Below are 10361 nucleotides of genomic sequence, written 5' to 3' on the forward strand. Positions count from 1 at the left end.
TCTATTTATTTCTTTTTCTGGAGTAATGAAAATGTTCTAAAATTGATCATGGTTATGAATGCACAACTGTGTGATGATAGGGTGAGCCATTGATTGTATACTTCATATGGGTTGTATGGTGTGTGAGTATATCTCAATAGAATTGCGTTAAAAAACTGAAAATAATACAAACGGTAAAATGGTAACTCTACAGTGGAAAGAACTGGCAGGCCTCACCTTAATCAAATGATCAAAATATATTGCTATTAGCTGGACTTATCTACAGCAGTGCCTCCTGAAACCTCATACGATACACCCAGAAGAACTCAGCATCACTTCTGTGATATTCCTGCCAAATGTGCTGAACCAAATCTTGAGAAAACATCAAACAAACCCAAATTGGGTTCCAAATTGGGGAACAAAGTAACTGGAGACTAAAATATAACAACTGAATGAACGCATGAGCTTGGATTTTCTTTTGCTATAAAGGATGTTATTGGTACAATCGACAATATCTCAATAAAATATGTTGTTTAGACAATAAAAAGGGGACCATAAGGCAGAGAAATCCAAAAAGAGTGACTCTAATTGGTGGCAATCTCCAGAATTGGAATTTCCACAAGGAAAGGGAAGGTGGCCCTTCTCCAAATTTAAGGTAGAGTAAAACTTCTTTGATTGTTCCCAAGGAGTTATGTCCTAGGCAAAGCCTTTTCCCTTTGTTTTATCCACCTTCTATTTGGTGAACCATTAGTGGGAATGTTAATTTAGTGGGAAGAGATACCAGCTGAAAGGGTGATGGGAAAGGAGTAGAGAGAGAATCAGGATCATTCATAGGCTACGAGGGGTTGTGTATAGTCTGCTGCTCAGATGGTAACTATTTTCTTCTCTAACTTTGATCTCTACCCAAAAGATCCAATTTATTGTCTTCACTATTTCCATCTGGGCTGATAAGTGCCAGCCTCTCTCAGTATCCTTGTGAAAGTGAGGATATGTGAGAGCAATAAAAGAGAAGCCCTATTTCTTTTTAAATTGTTGGCCAAGGAAAGACACTTTTAGCCCCCTCTCTGGGAACTGACTCATACCTCTCCCTTTGAATGCCACCTTCAGTCTTCCTTGTGGCTAAGTTGTTTTTCTGTAGCCTAAGAAGCAGTCACAGAGGGGAGACATTAGGGACTGAAAAAGGCGTAGCTAAGTTATTCTTTCCTTAAAGAAGGTATCCTGTTGAACCCAACCAGTAGAGGAACGTAGTGCAGCAGTAGTCATTGTGCCATGAGCAATAACCTGCTAGAAATCACCAATAAGGTGTGATGATGGTGGTAGTGATGATAATAAGAAAAAGGCACAGCTGCCAATGATTTAAAGCTAACTGGGACCAAGAAATGTGGTGAGTTCTTTTCATCTGTTATCTCACTTAATGCTCTCAAAAACCCTAGTAGAAAATTACTACTATTATCTCCATTTTACAAAGGAGATTAATGATCCACAAAATAGATCAGTACCTTGCTACAGTCACAGAGCCAATCAAAATCAGGTTTGGCTCAAATCCAAATTTAGTCGACCTGAAACCTTGTAGAATTAAACAATAAGCTGAGAGAAGCTTTTTAATGTATCATTTTGTTGTTCATAACAGAGTTGTTCCCCCACCTACCACCCCTGGCCCCCAATATACCAGTCACTGTAGTTACCCAGAGGTGACACAATGTGTTTTTAAAATTGTAGAAGTAAGTCGTGATGAAAACTGAGCATAAAGAGAGAGCAGAACTAAAAGGATTTCAGGTTTTTTCTGCTGGCCAGTTGGACCGTCTGTTCTTTTGGTGGGAGGACTATTAAAGCGGCTAGATCCTCTGAAAGGGAGAGGGGCTTCATTGATCAGGAGTGATGGCATGATAATAGGAAATGTTCTCTTGCCTTCAGGGACCTATAGATTAGAGGTGAGGACAGGGCTGTAAACAGCAACTCTCTATAGAGTTGTTCCCAGAGGATGAGGATGAAACAAGCAGTTAGGAGGATAAGGAGCTTTGTGTGAAAGGCATGATGGACATTGTACGTTCAAGGGAGTATTTCCTGCTCTTCTCCATTCCTGTGCAGAACTTTGGGGTTATCATAACTTTAAGAAAGTGGAAAGCAGTCACACTGTTGGATGATACGAGGTAGCATGGCCATTTTGCAAAGATAAGATATTTATGATGGGGGAAAATTCTTTTTTTCTCTTTTCCCAGTGAATTCAGGATTTCTGTGTTAGTGAAGGATTTGCAGCCTCTGCCTTATGCTGTTTTTGCCTCAGTCCTGTGAAAAATAGCTCCAAGGAAAGACAACCCCTCATCTTTTATATTTCAATAGGAATATTTATGCATGCTGTCTTACACTGAACAATACAGCCTTAGACCAGCAGTCATCTTAATGACTGTTGTCTCACCAGGAGTCTCAAACTTCCTCCAGTAATCCTCTTCACATTTGTCTCATACTGAAGAAAACCTTATTCCAGTGGCCATATTCATACTGGTATTTTCACATTGATCTTTATTCCAGCAGTCATATTCTTGGTTGCTGTATCACACTGAGCCTTACTCTTATTCCATCAGTGGTCTTCCAGGTTGTAGTCCCACTTTGAACCTTATTACTGCATCGGTTATCTTCATTCTTTTGTCATTGTGCTTGTTGTCACACACCAACACTAAACCAAATGCCAGCAGTCTAGCTTCATACCTGTATCACTCATACCTAAGCCTAATCTTATTCTGCCAGTCATTTTTATCCTTATTATTGCAAAATGAATCTTTCTTTATTACATAAGTCATCTTCATGCTTCTAGTCTCACCGTGAAGCATAACCATATTCTAGATGACATCTTCCTGATTTGTTGTCTCACACTAAATCATACACTAATTCCAGTGGATATCTTATAGCTTGTTATCTCACACTGAACCATACCATTATTATACCTGTAACCTTCACGCTTGTTGTCTCACCTGGAACTTGAATTATTTTAGCAGTCATCTTTTCTTTTAATTTTTTATTAGAGGAATTGTGGGCTTACAGGGCCATTTTACATAAAATACAGGATTCCTATACACCACCCCACCACCAATACTTGCACTGGTGTGGACATTTTGCTACAATTGCTGATACCACTTTTTTTGTAATTCTACTGTTTTTGAACAGTAGTTATATTTGTTATAAGTGATGAAAGATTATTAAAGTAGTACTATAACTATTATCTATAATTTACAAAGGGGTATTTTTCCCCAAATTCCCAACCTATTTTTTTCATGCATGTCTTTATTTTATTACTCATCTACCCATACACTAGATAAAGGGAGTATCAGTTACAAGATTTTTACAATCACATGGTGCATTAATTTGTAAGCGGCTGGAATGCAATATACCAGAACTGGAATGAATCTTAAAAAGGGGAATTTAATAAGTTACAAGGTTACAGTTCTAAGCCTATAAAAATGCCAAACTAAGGGATCCAGGGAAAGATACCTTAATTCAAGCAAGGCCCTTGGGTCAGAAACATCTCTGTCAGCTGGGTAGTCACGTGGCTGGCATCTGCTGGTTCTTTGCTCCTGAGCTCTATGCTTTCAGCCTCTGTTTCTTGGAGGTTCCTCACTTTGCTTCTCCAGGGCTGGCTTTTATCTCTTGGTTTCCCTTGGCTTTCTCCAGGTTCTGCCTTGCTTAACATCTCATGGTGATGTCTGCGGGGCTAGAAGCATCTCCAAACATCCATGTCTCTGTTCTCCAAGTCTTGGCATCTGTATCAGCTCTGCTCTGAAGTTTCTGTCAGCTCTGTCATTTATAATTCTCTCCAAAATGTTTCCTCTTTTAAAGGATTCCAGTAAACTAATCAAGACACACCTGGAATGGGTGGAATCACATCTCCATCTAAGCAAAGGCCACACCTATAATTGGGCACATAACATCTCCATTGAGATAATCTAATCAAAAGCTTCTACATAATGCACTAGAGTAACTTTTCAGAAACCTACAACCTCCAGATAGGTCCCTGGACCAGATAATTCCTGAAACCTAGAGGGCCCAGCCTCTCCAGAACATCAGATAGTTCCATCTCCCTACCCCTTATTATTGACAGCCCCTTCCAACATGAAAAAGTTAGAATGGCCGTAGCCCAAACACCCCTAAAGAGAAGGATAGAAAGATCAATGGTGATGGTGGGGTTATACAGAGAACATAGGATTTAACAAATGAATATGATTGCTGAATCATTAAATTGTTATCTCTTTTAGTCTCCAGTATCTTAGAGTAGCTACAAGTAAATATTTATTCTTCTAGTGATATTCAGGTTTATTGTCTCCCAGTGGACATTAAGCTGGTTCCTGTGATTATCTTCATTCATACTTGCTGTGTCATACCAAACTTGAATCTTGTCCCAGAAGTCCTATCTTGGTTGTAGTGTCACACTGAACCTTAACTTTATTCTAGTAGTGCCCTTCTAGCTTTTTGTCTCATACTTGACCTTCATTTTTTTGCAGCTGTCATCTTCATGCTTTTTGTTTCCCATCAAAACTTCCACTTATTCTAACAAGCATCTTCATGCTAGTCTTTCTCCAGTGTCATATTCATATTGGTTGTTTCGCACTAATCATTGTCTTAATCAGCAGTCATTGTCATACTTTTTTTTGTCTTAACTTGACCCTTAATCATATTCCAGTAGTCATCATTATTGTTATCTCACACTAAAACCTTACAGTATTCCAGCAAACGTGTTTGTTGTCTCACCCTGAGCCTTAACATTTTTCCAGTGCTTCCCATTATGTTTGTTGTCTCACAGTGAGCAATAGCTGTCTTCCCAAGGTCATCTTCATGTTTCCTGACTCACACTGAACTATAAACTTTCCAAAAGTGGTCCTTCTGCTTGTTGTCTCACACTGAATCTGAAATGAGTCCAGCAGTCATCCTCTTGCTTTATTCATACAGTGAACCTTAACCATTTTCCACCACTTGCCATCATGGTTAACATCTCACACCGAACCTTAACTAAATCCAGCAGTCATCTTTATGCTTGTTGTCCTATCCTTAGACTTAATCTCAGTCTGTATTCACTATCATGCTTTTGGTTTCACATTGAATCTTAACCTTATTCCAACAGTCATCCTCATGCCTATTGTATCAAAGCATAACCTCATTACAGCAGTAATCTTGTTTGTCATACTCTGAATGCGAAACACATTCCAGCAGCTATGTTAATTCTTGTTGCCTCACAAGGAACCTGAACCTTATTGCTACAATCATCTTCATGCTTACTGCCTCACTCTCACTGCTAACCTTAGTCCAGTGGTCATGCTCATTGTGTCAAACTGATCTTTAACCTAATTGCATCAGTGATCATCTTTGCTGTTGCACAGTGAACTATATCCTTATTTAAGCATTCTACTTCATGTTTGTTGTTCCCTGAACCTTAAATTTATTCCTATGGTCATCTTCATGCTTGTTGTCTTACACTGAACCATAACACCTTATTCCAGCAATCATCATCATATTTGTTGTCTCCTAGTGAATCTTTTTTTCCTTTCAGAAGTTTATTATCAAGCAAGAGGTGACTTTGCTTAACACTACAGAACATTTCAAGACTTAAATTACAAACGAATACCATATTATTTGCACTTGTAATTTGATTCCCTTTTTACACATATTGGCAAGATAAAAAAACTAGCATATGGCTGAAAGGTAAAATAATTCCACTGAAACCTTTAAAATGAAAAGTGAGACTTATGTGAAAAGGATGGATTAACCTATTTACACTAGTTAATCAAAGTTACTTTTTTCTTTTCAATGACCTATTTTTCATATACAATTGGAAATAAGAAAATTTTATTTTTTTTCCACCTAGAGGTTGATGTTTCAACAAAGTATTTTAAGTTCCATCCATTAGGATTTTAAGCATTTGATTTATTTAAAAGATAGTGTTCACAGAAAAAATTTACTTTAAACAATATACAGGACTTGTAGGTATTGGCTATTTCATATCAGACAGCACAATTAGTGTCTGCCATGGGAGGTCTCTGTAGGCTTCCTTTGTTGTCCTTTGCAGAAGAAGTCTTGTGTCTTAAGTCAATCCACTCCTCTTGCCTGCAGGAATTGCAAGTGTCCTCACTGAGTCTATGTCCATAATCATAGTGATCAGCATCACTTTGGGCTGGGGTGATGTAGCTATTAGGGTAGGAATGATAACTCTGCTCATCATAAGCAGTACCACATCCATCATCATATTCATAGTCTTCATAGGTCTCTTATGCAGGAGGAAACCGTGGAGGTCTGGAGGGAGTAGTTCTCCATCCCAATTCACTGGCCCTTGGATGATGAGGACTCTCCTAGAAGTTGGTGTCCCTTCTGGCACACCAACTCCAACTGGCCGGACTGTGACTCCTCCCCCTCCCCTGGTTGTTGCTGTGGTTGGTACACCTCTTGTAAGCAAAGGGGGGTTCCCTCCAACCTCTAGGACATCTGCATTTTCTGAACCACCACTCAATTATGTTTCTTCCTGGGGCTGTGCTTGCTTGGTTACATCATTATAGTCAGGAATGAGGAACTTTTTATTTCTTCTAAGGCGCGTCCCACCTGGGCATATGCTTCTGCAAGAGGGGCAACGACTTCACTGAGGACATGGAGATCAACATTTTGGTGGAAGTACTTTGCTTCTCTGCTTCTCCTCAACTCTTCTTCCTTTGCTTTGTCTTGCATGGGAAGTTTTTCAAGAACAGACATTTTTGTCAATTTTTTTTTCTTGTAAATGTTTCAGAGAATTGCTTCATGGATCCAGAAGTTTCCCTACAAGGTTCACCTTCGGGACTGTTTTACAGGAATTAGCACTTTCGGTCTCAGCTTCATGTTCCTGTTAATCACCACACCAATGTAATTTTCTTCGTCCTTGCCTTCTCCTTTTTGAAACTTTTCTATTTACTGGTTTACCAGCTGCAGAGTGTAGGTGAAGAAAGGGTCCAGGGAGTCCTATTCTGTTATGAGCTCTGGCAGGTACTTCTCCCTGCTGCCAGCTGCCGGGGCCCAAGACGCAGATTTGAGGCTGCCAAAGGAGTGGGAGGTGGCAGCTCCACGACCCTGACTCCGCCCGCGCCCCTAGCGGCGCGGACCCGGGAGCCGCGGGACAAGCCAGGCGGGCGGCCAGGCGGTGGCGGCACAGGAGCGGGCACCTGCCCTGCGGCCCAGGTCGCCAGTGGCCTCCGAGTGCTCAACGCGAGCGGCCGCTATCTCCCGGACGATGGCCAGCGCTCCCGCCAGGGCCAAGGACGACCGGGCGCCGGCTGGTGTGCTGCGGCGGCGCCTCAGGACTGGTGGGGCAGAGCGGTCCGCGATCGTGAAGCAGTCCCCGCGGACCCGGCCAGCAGTGCGGCACGGAGCAGCCCTGCGACCCGTATGCCAGCGCCGCCCACGCTCTGGTATTATGTTAACCTTATTCTAAGAGACATTTTGATGCATGCTGTCAAACTGGGCCATTACCTATCCCATTGCTAGTGTTCATGGTTACTGGGTCGCACTAAACCTTAACTTTATCCCAGCAGTTGTTCCTTTTGCTTGTTTGTCTCACAGTGCAGTTTAACCTTATTCGAAAGGTCATTTTCATGTTTGTGGTCTAACCCTGAAGGCTTACGTGATTCAAGCAGTATCGTCATGGACATGGGAGCCCTAGCATTTCTTCCCACCATAAAATAACTTCTTTCTGGTACATTCACCTTTCCTTTCTCACTTATAGAAAATCCAGAACCTAGCCATTTTCCCTTCAGCTGCAACAAGGACCATTGATTCCTGGATCATCTTATGTCCCCTGATGTAGTACAAGCTAGGAAAACAACATCTGGAGAGAAAGATGACCTCACTTACCATTTACATGTTTTGCTCATTTAAAGCTGATGACCTCATACTTTCACTTCTATTCTGCTGTAGTGCCCTCCTGTACCTGCAGAGTATGATAATAATAATGAAGATAACGTTCAGTGTGAGATGACAACACCAAGATGACCATGGAATAAGAATATCTTTCAGCGTGAGACATCAAGCGTTAAGGAAAATGCTGGAATAAGGTTATGGTTCAGTGTTAGACCAGAAGAATGAAGATGACAGCTGTAATAAGGTACAGTGTGTGACAACTCACCTGATGATACGTGCTAGAAAAGTATTAGGTTCAGTGTGAGAAACCACCCATGTAAATGACCTCTGGAATAAAGTTAATTTTCAATTTGAGACAACAAACATGAAGTTGGGTGTTGGAATAAGTCTATGGTCAGTGTGAGACTAGCATAAACGTGACAGCTGGATTAAAGTTAAGGCTCAGTGTGAGACAAGCAAGCAAATGGCTGCTGAAATAAGGTTAAGCATCATTGTGAGAGAATAAACATAAACATGAATGCTGGAATACTTCAACAGTTAAGTGTGACATAAAGTAAGTATGATGATGACTGCTGGTATAAAGTTATGATTCAGTGTCCACTAGCATAAGGTCAATGTTAAATGTGAGATGGTGTTCTAGTTTGCTAGCTGCCGGAATGCTATATACCAGAAACAGAATGGCTTTTAAAAAGGAGAATTTATAAAGTTGCAAGTTTACAGTTCTAAAGTAACGAAAATGTCCAAATTAAAGTGAAGTTATGGAAATGTCCAATCTAAGGCATCCAGGGAAAGATACCTTGGTTCAAGAAAGCTGATGAAGTTCAGGGTTTCTCTCTCAACTGGAAAGGCACATGGTGAACATAGCAACATCTGCTAGCTTTCTCTCCAGACTTCTTATTTCATGATGCTCCCGGGGGTGTATTCCTTCTTCATCTCCAAAGGTCTCTGGCTGTGTGGGCTCTCATGGTTCTTGTGGCTCTCTCGTGGCTCTCATAGTTCTAAAGCTTTCTCCAAAATGTTTCCTCTTTTAAAGGATTCCAGTAAACTAATCAAGCCTGGAGTCACATCTCCTTCTAATCAAAGGTTAATACCCATAATTGGGTGTGTGATAATCTAATCAAGTTTCCAATCTATAGTACTGAATGGGGATTAAAAGACAAGGCTGCCTCCACAAGATGGATCAGGATTAAAATAACTTTTCTAGGGTATATAATCCTTTCAAACTGGCACAGATGGCAAGCATGAAGATGACTGCTCAAATAAACATTCAGTGTGAGATAATGAGCATAAACAAGACTGCTTAATAGGGGTAAGGTTGAGTACTAATTAGACAACGTGGTACAGAGACACTACTAGAATAAAATTAAGGTTCACTGTGACAATGTAACCATGAACATGACTGCTAGATTCTGATTGTTACAGTTTGACATGCATATATGAAGATGACTCCTGGAATAAGATAAAGTCTCAATTTATAGAGACAACAAGCATGATTACGTCACCTGGATCTCATATTGCTCATTCATTGTTCTCCTGATATCCTTGAATTCTTTCTCTGTATTTTCCTTCATCTTCTTGAGCATTTTGAATACAAGTTTTAAAAAGGCCTTTTCAGTATGTCTACATTCTCACCTTCTTTGTTCTCTGTATTTTTATCTTCTTCCTTTGGATGGGCCAACATTTCCTGTTTCTTTGTTTGTCTTGTACTCCTGTTGCACACTGTACATTTTAAGTTTACTCTGGGATTTACTCCCTGGGAAGTCTGTTTCCTGGTTTTGTAACCAGCTGGTGATAAGACAGAGATTTTCTTAAGCTTCAGCCCTCCTATCAGGAAGGTCTGCACAGGGCTAATGCAGTATGCAAGGTTTTGCCTGCCTTTTTGGGCCTCTCTGTCTTGTCTTGGGCTTTTGCTTATTAGTTGTTTTGGAGTTCCCCTGTTTATAGCAATTTGGTTTCCCTGTTTCACAGGAGAAAGAAGTTCCTTTCCTGCGTGTTTTGTACTGTGTATTAAATATATTAAATAAAAATAAATCAATCTTTTTGGAATATTTCAATATCTTAAGGTCCTTAAAAATAAAGTCCTAGACCTTGCTAGACCTCTGAGAAGTCCTGCTTGATAAAACTGGAAAATGCTGGATGAACACTGACCTATACATCACTATGGGGAGAAAGGAATGCACAACCACACTAATCCCAGTTGTTAAAATACCCAGCTTTAGGAGCTGAGTGAATGGATTATTAATGGTAAGGAGAGGCTAAAATGAGCTCTCTTCCCACCCCATTCCACGTATGTTAAAGATGACTAGAGGGATTATTATTCATAAGATTGTTTAGCACATATCATTAGGCTAGAAATGAGAGAGGTTTCAGGAATAAAGACCATGCAGTTTCTTTGTGGGTCCCAAGATATTTCTCTTGGAAATATCATGGTGACGGCAAGTGCAAGAGGGCAGAGTGTAATGGTTCTCCCTTCCACCAGACTGTGAGGCCCCTGGGGCTGATTGCCCTGGACATTCTTT

The 10361-nt window shown here is 40.5% G+C and overlaps 1 pseudogene; it reads right to left on the reverse strand.

Moving 5' to 3' along the window:
- Positions 1-5956: 5956 nt before the first annotated feature.
- LOC143671717 (KH domain-containing, RNA-binding, signal transduction-associated protein 3 pseudogene) lies at positions 5957-8008 on the reverse strand (annotated as a pseudogene).
- Positions 8009-10361: the final 2353 nt, after the last annotated feature.

This window comes from Tamandua tetradactyla, chromosome X (assembly GCF_023851605.1).
Source record: "Tamandua tetradactyla isolate mTamTet1 chromosome X, mTamTet1.pri, whole genome shotgun sequence".
Taxonomy (NCBI): Eukaryota; Metazoa; Chordata; class Mammalia; order Pilosa; family Myrmecophagidae; genus Tamandua; species Tamandua tetradactyla.